Consider the following 12,486-nt stretch of genomic DNA (forward strand, 5'->3'; position numbering starts at 1 on the left):
CCAAACATAAAGGAAAACATAACAAATAACAAAAATAAAGGAAAAACATTTAAAAAGAACAGTACCAGCTGTATCACAGCTCCCCTCCCCAACACCTAAAGCTAACATTGTCCTCAATGGAAGCCATAAGGGAAAGAATGCAATCAGAACAACGAATCTTCCCTGAACACATGGTGGAAGGTCTCGAGCGGCTATGAAATAGGTGAGAAGGGTGGCGTGAAACCAACATGGTAGAAGTAGGCTGTCAAATTCTGAAACATCTGTGCCACCTGATCGGCGATATTAACCTGTGCTCGAAAGTGTCGCCAGTCAATATCAAAGGCCGGCGGTGGAAAAGGCACAGAAGAAAAAGGTCCAACTGCGTCATCGGCCGACCCAAGAGCAGAAGAGGAGCCCGCACGTGTAGAGGGGCGTCGGTCCGGTGCTCAAACGGGAACGAGAAGTGTAAACTGAAATGTACCATCAGCCTCCTCTACAACTCCCATTTTCTCTAGGCAGTCCACATCCAAAAATTCCATATCACAGGCTAAATGTGGATCATGGTTCTGAAAATTAAGAAACTCTAGCCGAACCGCCAGGTGTGTGATATATGACCCAAGTATCAACGATTTGTTTTTCTTGGCCAAGACAGTTTTAAACTGGGATGCCAGCCAATAATCCAAATTCACCTTAATATTCTGCTTCATACACCAGATAAAGAAGAACTCGAGTTTAGAAAGTATACCGAAGCTATCCTTGCAACTCGAGTAGCTAAAGGCTAAGCATCTTTGAACAAAACGAGAACTTGGGTCCTTAAGATAAGAACTCTTAGATCTGGAAGGATTGTAAAGGTCCCCGTCAATAGCATTTTCTTCCAAATATAGGGGTAGTGAGAGAAGAATGACTCTATGTAATCACAAACACTCTCAGCGTATTCCCTAGTCTCGGCATACGCTTGATTAATAAACTCAAACGCCAAATTAAACTGAGTAATGGAAAAATTGAACTCCTGACCCATCAGACGGAATCAAATCATATTCGGGATAGTGACAGTATATCCCGTAGGTAAGTCGAACTCAAAAATGGCATAAAACTCTCTAACCAGTTCAACAAAATATGGCAAAAAATTTCAGCATAAGATCTCTACCCAATAGCCGTAAACATCCTCTCAACCTCTTTCCAAATATTTAAGACACTCATGATAATTTTGTCAAGGCATTTGCAGGGGATAATTCGTCACTCACAACACATAGCATGCCGCTGCTTATCAGCGGCCTTAGTGAAGTTTAAATGGTCTCTAAAGTGCGAGGGTGTAGAAATATGAACATCTTTACCCTTACCTAGATGCATTCATACACCCGAAAAAAATGGTTAGTTGACAGGTTCATTCACATAGATGGTGGGTTGGGGTGTAGTAGGTTGAGTTTTAGGAGTTCTAGATTTAGAAGTAGACTTTTGCTTAACCATTGTCTCCATTAATCAACCCAATCAACGAAAGAAACAAAATTTCAACACCCACTAGAAAATCAACAGTAAACTAAAATTTCAATGAATATATTAATCAAATAAATCAGGGATTGCAACTATGTCCAGTGAAGCCAGTAATCAACTCAACAAGTACTGTTGTCTCTCAATTTGACAATAAATACACAATTTATCCAATCTAAATCTTAGCAAATCCCAAATAATTCAGCACTTCAATCAATAGTCAGATTACTCCCAGCAATTCAATTCAATTCAATCAATCAATAATGCAGCAAAATAATCCTCAATTGAGTCTAGAAATTGACTCCGAAAATTGCTACTCTTGAGAGTCAGTTAAGGGTTGAGATAATCGAGTACCTCTACACTGATGACAACAAAAAGTGACGGTGCAGTCAAGGGGGAGGAGCGGTGTGCGACGGAGTGGAAAAGGTACGACGGTGTGGCAGTGGCGGATCGGAGGGGGAAATGGACTGTCAACGTGCATCTTGGTCCAAGAGGCAGCGACGACGAGCGATAACGAGGAGAGAGGGGCGAGGGTCGAGGCGTGCGAGCGTGGTTTGCGAAGGGAGAGAGACGGAGCGTCGTCGGAGCAGTGGCGATGGTGGAATGGATGAAAACAGCGCGTTAGCAGCGTTGAGTGAGAGAGAGGAAGGAAAGACGGCCAGCGTAGCAGTGGCGACTGAGACGACGACACTTCAGCTGTGGCGGTGCGCGGCAATCAGAGAACGGGACTGCGGCAAGCGTGACGTGTGAGGCGGCGTGCATGAGTTTTTGGTGGTGGCGGTTGATGTTTCGACCGAGAGGAGAAAAAGAAACAGGGGAGGAAGAAAGAAAGAAAAGAGAAAGAAAGAGATAAAGAAAAAGAAAAAGAAAGAAAGAAAAAAATGAAAAATTGGGTTTCAGGTTTTTTTTATTACCTTTCCTTAGGACATGACGTGAGCACGTCATGATGGTAGAAACCTTTCTAATGAAGATTTGAGAATTGCATATTACACGTATCTTATTGACGCGGGCACGTCATGAGGGTAGAAACCCTTGTTATGAGAAATTTAAGGATTGAACGTTATCACGTGCCCTGTTGACGCGAACACGTCATGTCGGGGGGACATCTGCTAATCATCAAAAACAGAAAATTAAACAAAAAATTTGTAAAAACTCTAAGAGAAACATATTGAAACTATCAAATAGAATTTAATAAACAACTAAAATAAATTGGATTGCTCCCAATAAGCGCCTTTCTTTAACATTTTTGGCTAGATGTTGTCGATCACCTCTAATGCTTGTGAGATGGATTTTCGAGGTGCAACATCTCTGCCTCTTCTACTGGTCACCCTTCATAACAGAGTTTAAAACGGTGTCCCTTGACAACAAACATCTTATTGATCTTTAAAACTCTATATTTCTACTGGACCATAGTGAAAAATATTAGTAACTATAAAAGGACCAATTCAACGAGAATGTAATTTACCTAAAAATAACTTAAGTTTTGATTGGTAGAGAAGAACTTTTTGGCCAACGACAAAGGTTTTTCTATAAATTTGTCGATCATGAAAAGTTTTATTTTTCTCCTTATAGATCCTCGCGTTCTCATAGGTTTCGTTCTGATTTCTTCTAACTCCTGTAACTTCAACTTTCGATGAACCCCAGCTTCCGCCAAGTTCATGTTGCACTACTTTACTGTCCAAAATGCCCTGTGTTCAAATTTCGCTGGCAGGCAGCATGATTTCTCAAACATCAATCTATAGGGGGACATTCGTATAGGTGTCTTATATGCTGTCCAATAGACCCAAAACGCGTCCTTCAACCTTTGATTCTAATCCTTCCTGTCAGAGCGCACCATTTTCTCCAAGATAGACTTTATTTCTTTATTTGAAATCTTTACTTGGCTATTTGTCTAACGATGATATGACGTAGAGACCTTGTGAAGGACACAATATTTTCAAAATAATGCCGCTATCATTTTATTATAGAAGTGTGTCTCCCTGTCATTAACAATGGTCTTTGACATTCCAAAACGCATGAAAATATTGGATTTAATAAAATCTGATACCACTTTTGAATCGTTAGTACGGGTGGCTTCAACTTTCACCCACTGAAAATATAATCAACTGCTAATATTATATAAAGAAAGCTAAATGACATGGGGAAAGGATCCATAAAGTCGATCCCCCAAATATCAAAAGTTTCACAGAAAACATGAGAGTTTGAGACATCTGAACTCTACGAAAAATATTACCTAATTTTTGACATCTTTCACACAACTTACTGAATATGTAAGCATCTTAAACAGTGAAGGCCAGTAGAACCCGCTCTCTAACACCTTACGAGCCATTCTTTTTGGTCCAAAGTGACATCTACAAGCAAAAGAGTGACAAAAGTTAGAATCGAATGAAATTCATTTTCACTTATACACCTTCACATTATTTGATCCACACAATACTTCCATAGGTACGGGTCATCCCATATGAAGTATTTGACGTCACTTCTTAGCTTATCCTTCTTTGCTTTAGACCAACCTGTAGGTAATTTACCAGTTACTAGGTAATTGGCTAAATCAGCATATCAAGGCAATTTAGAATTTAGGAAAAATAATTGTTCATCGAGGAAAGTATCTCTTAATGGAACATTCTCCTCTTCAACTGATATGCGGCTCAAATAGTCGGCTACCAAATTCTTCGATTCTTTTTTATCCCTGATTTTCAGGTCAAATTCTTATAGGAGCAATATCTATCTTATTAGCTTCGATTTCGCATCTTTTTTCGTCATCAAGTATCTTAGAGTTGCATGATCAGAGAATACAATGACTTTAGCTCCTAGTAAATACAGTCTAAATTTCTCTAAAGTAAAGACAACTGCTAAAAGTTCCTTTTTTGTGGTGGAGTAATTCAATAGAATTCTATTTAAAGCCCTTGATACATAGTGGATGGTGTGGGCTACTTTTCCTACTTTCTGCTCCAACACTGCTCTCACTGCATGGTCATTTGCGTCACATATAATCTCAAATGGAAGATTTCAACCCGGAGGTTGAATAATTGGGGACGAAGTCAAGAGTTCTTTCAATTTGTCGAATGCTTCCTTACAATTTTCATTGAACTCAAATGTCATGCCCTTTTGCAACAGTCTGAATAGAGATACTGAGTTTGTTTGGATAAGAGTTTATTTGGATGATTTATTTGAGATATTTACTGTAGCACTTTTTGTGATATGATATATGTGAGATAAAATGGTGATTGGGATTTGTGAAAATAAATTTTGCAAACCAAATTATCTTTGTCCAAACAAACTCACTCTAATATTTGAGAAATTTTTGATAAACCTATGATAGAAGATTGTATGTCCAAAAAAAGAACGCACTTCCTACACACTTGCGGGGTAAGGTAAAGTAAAAACAATATCTATTTTATCTCTATCAACTTCTATGCCCCTGGATGACACTATATGTCCTAAAACTATATCTTGCTCAACCATAAAATAACATTTTTCTCAATTGAGCACTAGATTAGTTTCTATACACCTTCTTAAAATTAGTTTCAAATTGTCAAGACAATTATCAAAATTATCACTATACACGCTAAAGCCATCCATAATCACCTCTATAATTTTCTCTACATATTTAGAGAAAATATTTATCATACATCTCTAGAAGGTGGTAGAAGCATTGTACAATCCGAATGGTATTCGTCTGTATGTAAAGGTTCCAAACAAACACATGAAAGTGCTTTTCTCCTAATTTTTTCGTGCAATTGCGATCTGAAAGTAATCTAAGAAACCATCCAAAAAATAATAGTAAACTCTACATACTAACCGTTCAATCATTTGATCAATAAAAGGGAGAAGAAAGTGATTCTTTTTTGTGACGGTGTTGAATTTGTGATACTCTATGCACTGCCGCCACCCGATGAGTTTTCGTACCGATACCAAATCACCCTCTTGATTAACTTCTACTGTCACCCTTGCTTTGTTTAGGATTACCTGTACTAGACTGACCCATAAGCTATCTGATATAGCGTAAATAATCTCTACATCCAGCAATTTAAGTATTTCTTTTTTCACTATTTCCATTATGAGTGGGTTCAAGCTTCTTTGAGCTTGTCAGATGGGTCTAGCTGCTTCTTCAACACTAATTCTTTGTATACACACAGACGGGCTGCTCCTCTTAATATCTGCAATAGTCCACCCTATTTGTCTATAATTTTTAAGAACTCAAATCAATTTATCCTCTTAGATTGGTGACAACTTAACAGAGATGATTACCGGAAGGGTCTCGTTGTCATCAAAGTATGCATACTTTAAATGGTTTGGTAAGGATTTCAATCGACAACTGATGCCTGTACAACAGAGGGTAATAATTTTTGGTGAGGTTCGGGTTTGAAAATAGGTGAAAGTGCATACCTTGTTGTTGTGGTCACCAAAAATTGTAATGCCCCGACCATATTTTACAATTTACCGTCTAATTCCCTACCATGAGTTGTTGATAATTCAAGATGTTTGGTTAAAACCACTTCCAATTCATCCCTACTATCAATCTCAAAATATTCCTGTACCACAGGATCAATGACACTCATAACAAAAATCGAGTTAGAACTAGAAGTAGATGGATACTTCATAATCTCAAATATGTTAAAATGAACAATTTTTCTATCGAACTCCATAAATAGAGCACTCTTATTAACATCAATTTTCATGTGAGTTGTACTTAAAAATGGTCTACTTAGTAGCAAAGGTGATGGATTTAGGGAATAGTCACATCCATATCTAAAACATAAAAGTCAAATGAAAATACTAATTCATTAACCTTGACTAAAACATCTTTAATTAATCCATCAGGATATGCATTCGTTCGGTCAGCCAATTGAATAATAATGTCCATTTCTTTCAACGGTTCTAAATTTAGAGAAACATATATAGATTTCAGCATGACATTAATTGATGCTCCTAAATTTAACATGGCATTTCTAATAAAAGTACTTCCTATTCTACAAGAGATAGTGAACATATCTGGGTCCTCGCATTTGGGTGGGATTTTTTTTTTAAGAACTGCTGACACGTTCTCTCCCACTATAACTCTTTCATCTCCCTTCAACCTTCTTCTATTGACACACAAGTCCTTCAAAAATTTTGCATATCTTGATACTTATTTGATTGCGTCCAGCAAAGGGATGTTTATTTTCACTTTAAGAAATACCTCTAAAATCTCTTTTTTCTTGTCTTCTTTCTTCGGCATCTCTAACCTATTAGAAAAAGGTGGTGGATTAGATCGAACTTCAACCATTGAATTAGGTATTACTTTTGGAGTTGCTCTTCTCATTCCTTCCTCCTCAAGCTCCTTCTCAATCCGATCTTCACTTTTATCTTTCGGAGTCATGAGTTCAGGTTCCTTCACTTCTCTTCCACTTCTCAAAGTCATAGCGCTCACATTCTTCGGGTTCACTTCAAGTTGAGATGCAACTTTCCTTGAGTTTGAGATTCCAAACGGTTAATCAATATTACCATCTGACTTATTTGATTCTGTATCTCTTGTATGTCAGAGTCCGTCTTTCGTTGATGCAGAGCAGTGTTTGTGACTAATTGTTTGACCAGCTCTTCCAGAGAAGGACTCGAATCAGAAAAGGAAGATTACGATCGAGATTGGTACTGTTGCTAGTACCCTTGCTCTCTATTTGGCATGAAATTCTACTGTTTATTTCCTCCATAGCTAAGGTTCGGATGATCCCTTCAACCTGGGTTGTATGTATTAGAATATGGATCATACTGTCTTCTTGGCGTGGGCGCGTGACCAACCAGGTCTACCTGATTAGTGCTCTCCTCTTGCTGCGTTGGACACATGTTCATAGGATGTTCTCCATTGGTACAAATCCCACATATCCTGACTTGTGGTGTATGACTACAGCCAATTGCCTAACGAAAGATATCAACTTTGACAACTGCTGCTGGATAAATAAGGTCTCCATCTCATTCATTTTACACGTCGGGATATGTTTTCGTGTGCTAAACTATTGTGAGTTTTCGGCCATCCCCTCAATTAGCTCCCACACTTCTCTGGGGATTTTATTGACCAATACCCCCCACTTGTAGCATCAGTAATGCTCCTATCTTAGAAAAGTAAAACCTCATAGAAGTATTGAATTAGCAATTGCTCATTTATCTGGTGCTGAGGGTATTTAATGTATAACTTCTTGAATCGTTTTCAATATTCGTAAAGAGACTTTTTAAGGTGCTATATAATGCTGCATATCTCTTTTCTCAGACTGGCAGCTCTAGATGTAGGAAAATATTTTTTCACAAATTTCTTCTGGAGTTGCTCCCAAATTGTGATACTATCTGGTGGTAAATAGTACAATCAATCCTTTGTTGCATCCTTGAGAAAAAAGGGGAATGCTCGCATTTTTATTTATTCCTCAATAATCTCTAGAGGCTTCATACTTGTACACACGACATCAAATTCTTGCAAGTGCTTGTGGGGCTCTTCTCCTGGAAGACTATGAGAAGACGGTAAAAAATGAATTAGACCAGATTTCATCTCAAAAAGGAGTGTTATTATCTAAATTCGAAAAAGTAATGCATAAGGGTTACTGATTTAGATCAGGGGCAACCAACTCCCTTAATGTTCGTGCATTAGCCATGGTGATGTCTTCTCGACCAGAGTCACTTGAGGTGTTATCGAAAGAGTTTGTCGGTTCGACTTCTGGGTTAAGCCTCTGAGCAACTGACTGCTTCTCTCTGTGTTGTCTGGTCTCTTTCCTTGTTCTACGCACAGTCTTTTCTACTTTAGAATCGAAAATTAATTCGCCTGTATAAGAAGAGCGAGGCATAAATAAGAAAAATGCCAGAAAATTAAAAATAAAATGAATTCAAAAAGAAAATTAATTAACTAACGCCAGTTCCCGACAACTGATAGGTTGTAATTTTATTATTTATTTTATTATTAATTTTTCCTATTACCTGACTCGATGTAGATTAATTGCTGGATTCTACTCACTTTTAGTATTTGGCATTTATTTCAGGGAGTAGAACAAAAATATGATAATAAGTACCAATTTGACAGAAAATGAGTATAAGTAGCAGCGCTTGTCCCAGGAGCAATTTTGAAAAAGAAAAAAATCTTTGGCCCTTTCTTTTGGGCATCGGCTGAACCGAAGAGGGGTTGGTTCCTTTCCCTGGGGAGCCGCGGCACATCTGGAGTAGGAGATGAAAACCAGAAATTGCAGACGATTAGAGCTATCTTCTTGTTCTTATTTAGTCTTTCATCTTTTAGCTTATCTTTTGACTTTTCCTTCTTTTGCGTTTTGGTAGTAGCTCTCCTCCGTGTGTCAGGAGCCATAGGAAGACTAGTAATTACTTTTCTGTAGCTTGCTCTTTCTTATTGAGTCGGACGAATTGAATTTTCCCAATTCTTGGAGATGATGGCCGCAATTGTTGCTGCAACTTTGTGGGTCTTTCTTATCCGAGATGAACTAAATCTCCTTTTCTAGTCAAGAAACAACAGAGGCTTTGATTCGCCTAAAAATTGTGAGATCGATTTAATTTTATTTTTTCCTTTTATTTATTAGTATTCGCATATTCTCTTATTACAGTGCTTATGATTATTTAATTAATTGATTGTCTTGAATCCGAATAATTAGTTAACTTGATAATCTATTGTCAATTAGGCATTAAATCCGTAATTGTTTAATTACCTTGAATTAGTGACAACTGGCACAATTAGATTTGTGTCAGGGGATACGTGGGCTAATCTGAAATAACCCTGGTAGTGCGTTATTTGGTTAGAATAGGGCTCCTCTAATACGTAAAACAGTTGGGGAATTAAATCTTACGGGTTTACCTAGAATTATTTCTCAATTAGAGCAATGATTAACGGACGTACCTTAATCACCGATACAGTAAGGAGGGGTTGACTGTCATCGCTTGTTTGACAGTTATAACCTATTTATTGGTAAATAATTAGAATTGCCTTTATATCGATGATCAATTAGGTGAACCATTGCTGAAGTTATTTCTTGGCTAGATCCTTAATTATCACTCATTTTATTTTAGTAATTTGTTATTTAATTTTTAGTAGTTTCTTAGATTTTATTTGAATTTCTTTGATTGTCACCTTCTGCACAAAAACACCCCATTTGTTATTGTGAATTTGAAAAGAAACAGTTACACCCAATCCCTGTGGATTCGACCCTACTTACCACTATTTACAAAAATTAACTTTAGTTAAGCAGGTTTTTATTATTGCACAGGCTGACAATCTATCAACAACGGCACCAAAAAATTGACAGGTTATTGAGTATGTATAATAATAAGTTCCTGCTTAAATTAAATATACATTTTGCGTCTAGTAGTAAGCAAGGTTGAATTCTCAGAGATTGGATAAAATTAATTTCTTCTAGAGTTCAAGATATGGGGGATTGTGTAAAAACTAACAATAGACTATGCTATTTGAATATAACAAATAGATAAAAGTTACATGGCAAATTATGAAGACTCAAATAACATTGGACAAGCTCTAGTCAAGAACCAATTTCGGAAATGGTTCTCCTAATTGCTAATTGATCATCGATGCAACAATAATTCTACTTACAAACTAATAAACAAGTTATAACTGCCAAACAAATTATGACAATCAATTTCTCCTTATCAATAGCCAAGGCACGACCGTTAGTTATTATCCTCATTGCGAAATAACTCTAGGTACGATCGTAGAGTTCAATTTTCCAATTGCCTTAGGAATTAGAGAAACTCTGTTCTAACCAAACAGCACGTTATGAGGGTTGTTTCAAATTAGCCCGTATATTTTTCTGACACAAACCCAATCATGCCAGTTACTACTAATTTAGAATAATTAAATAATTACGGATTTAATTATTCTAATTGATTTTAGGTTATTGAATTAATCTAAAATTCGGGTCCAGGATAATTGAACAATACAACAACCATAAGAATATAAAGTAGGAAATATAAGAATACCAGAGAATAATAGAAAAAAGTAAAATCAGTTTGATCTCACAATTTAAGTCGAATCAAATCTTCCGTTGTTCCTTGACTAGAATAAGAGATTTAGTTTATCTCCGTTGAAACAATCTTACACGAAATTGCAAAATCCATTGTTGAATGCCTTGTGTTCAATTAAAATGATCAAATCGATGGAATAAGAAAAGAACCAGCCAAAAGCAAATCGTCCTCTCCAAAGCTTGTGGCTGCTGATTTTTTCCAAAAAACTAAGTGTAGTGACCTAGTCTCAATTAACTTCTATCTATCCTATTCAGCTGCAACCAACAAGCTAGGAAATCTACTTTCCCTATTCTTGCTAAAGTACTTTTGTCAATTCAAATCAAACAATTATTAATGGAATATTCGGGGTCCCACATTGCACTTCCAATTGTCAGTTGGATATCATGCGTCATTTCCGAGTTGCCTGGACACATTAAACCCTAAGTTGATGCGGCCACGCCAAACAGCAAATGTAGTGATGAATTTGCACCTTTTTACCATTTTTTGTTCCAATTCCCTGTGATCAGCACAAAATTCCAGAAGTGAATAAAATCCGCCAATTAACGCATATTTGGTAAGATAATAAGAGGGAATTAATTAGAAAATAAATGACAAAATTGCGATCTATCACCTGGCATATATTACAATTTGGTTAATATGTCATCCTAACCAATATTATCTCTGGCCCAACAAATATGATACAAAATATATATAACGACATAGCTAGTAGCTGCAAAATGCTTTATGAAATAACCTAATACACAACTTACGCTCCTGTATATCTCTTTTTTCTTTTGCCTTTGTTTGGTTTTTGGATGGAATTCTAGATAATCCTTCCATAATTATCTCTTACATTCTCTTGATCTTTTCCCTTAACTGTAATCCCAATCTAATCTTCAAGCCAAAATTTCTTGGGATTACTATAATTTTGAATTATGTTTTTATTTCTCTCTCATCTTCAACTCAAAAGTTCGAAATATCAATTCGAGTATTAGATTATTGTTTGGTACAGAAGACAGAAAAGGACCAATAACTCCCTACCAGAAGAGATGAAAAATAGTGGAGAACACCTCTTGGTGGAGAGGGAGCGGATATTATTATGGATGATCAGAGTTTAGACAAGAGAATTGGGGAAAGGAATTTGTTACAAACTGTTCGATGATATTCCCTGGACACTACTGATCCTTTATACTAGAAGAGAGGTAGTGCAAGTGGAGTTAGTTATAACTAACTCCATTTGCCATTCCTTGCTATTTCTGGTGTCATGCATGTGAACAGCACGTAATCTTCCCATGCATGACCTTACTAAATTGGTTACATACCAGCTAAACAGAAAAACAAACGCAGAAGAAAATAACAAAGTTACTAAAAATCCCCAAAATACCCATGATCAATAATTGTGTACGTAACAGATGCTCCCTCCTGAGAAAGTCCTTGTCCTCAAGGACTAAAGGCAGGGAACTTCTGTTTTAAGTCGTGCAAGAACTCCCATGTTGCATCCTCTGGAAATGAATTACTCCACTGGACCAAAACCTGAGTTGCTGCCTGATTCCCTTTCTTCGCAATGCGCCTATCCCAAATCGCAACGGGTTCAATCAGCAGTTGACCTTGATCGTTGATTGCAGCTGGTAAGTGGGGTGCGACAGTCTGAGATCCTATCTTCTTTTTCAATAATGATACATGGAAGGTTGGATGGATGCGGGCATGATCAGGGAGTTGCAGTTTGTAGGCCACTTTCCCTATTCTTTCGATGACTGGAAAAGGCCCAAAATACCTTGGAGCAAGCTTCTGACAACTGGATGATTTGAGGGAATGTTGTTTATATGGGTGCAATTTGACATAAACCATGTCCCCAACTGTGAATTCTCGATCAGTCCTTCGGGCATCCGCAATTTGCTTCATGCGATGTTGAGCCTTCTGCAGGTTGTGCTTAAGGAGGTGCAGTACTTTTTCCCTTGCAGCCAAGCTTCTATCCACGGCCTCTACCACAGACGAACCAGGAAGGTAAGGAACATGGAGAGGGGGTGGCTGCCCATAAAC

This window comes from Coffea arabica, chromosome 7c (assembly GCF_036785885.1).
Source record: "Coffea arabica cultivar ET-39 chromosome 7c, Coffea Arabica ET-39 HiFi, whole genome shotgun sequence".
NCBI lineage: Eukaryota > Viridiplantae > Streptophyta > Magnoliopsida > Gentianales > Rubiaceae > Coffea > Coffea arabica.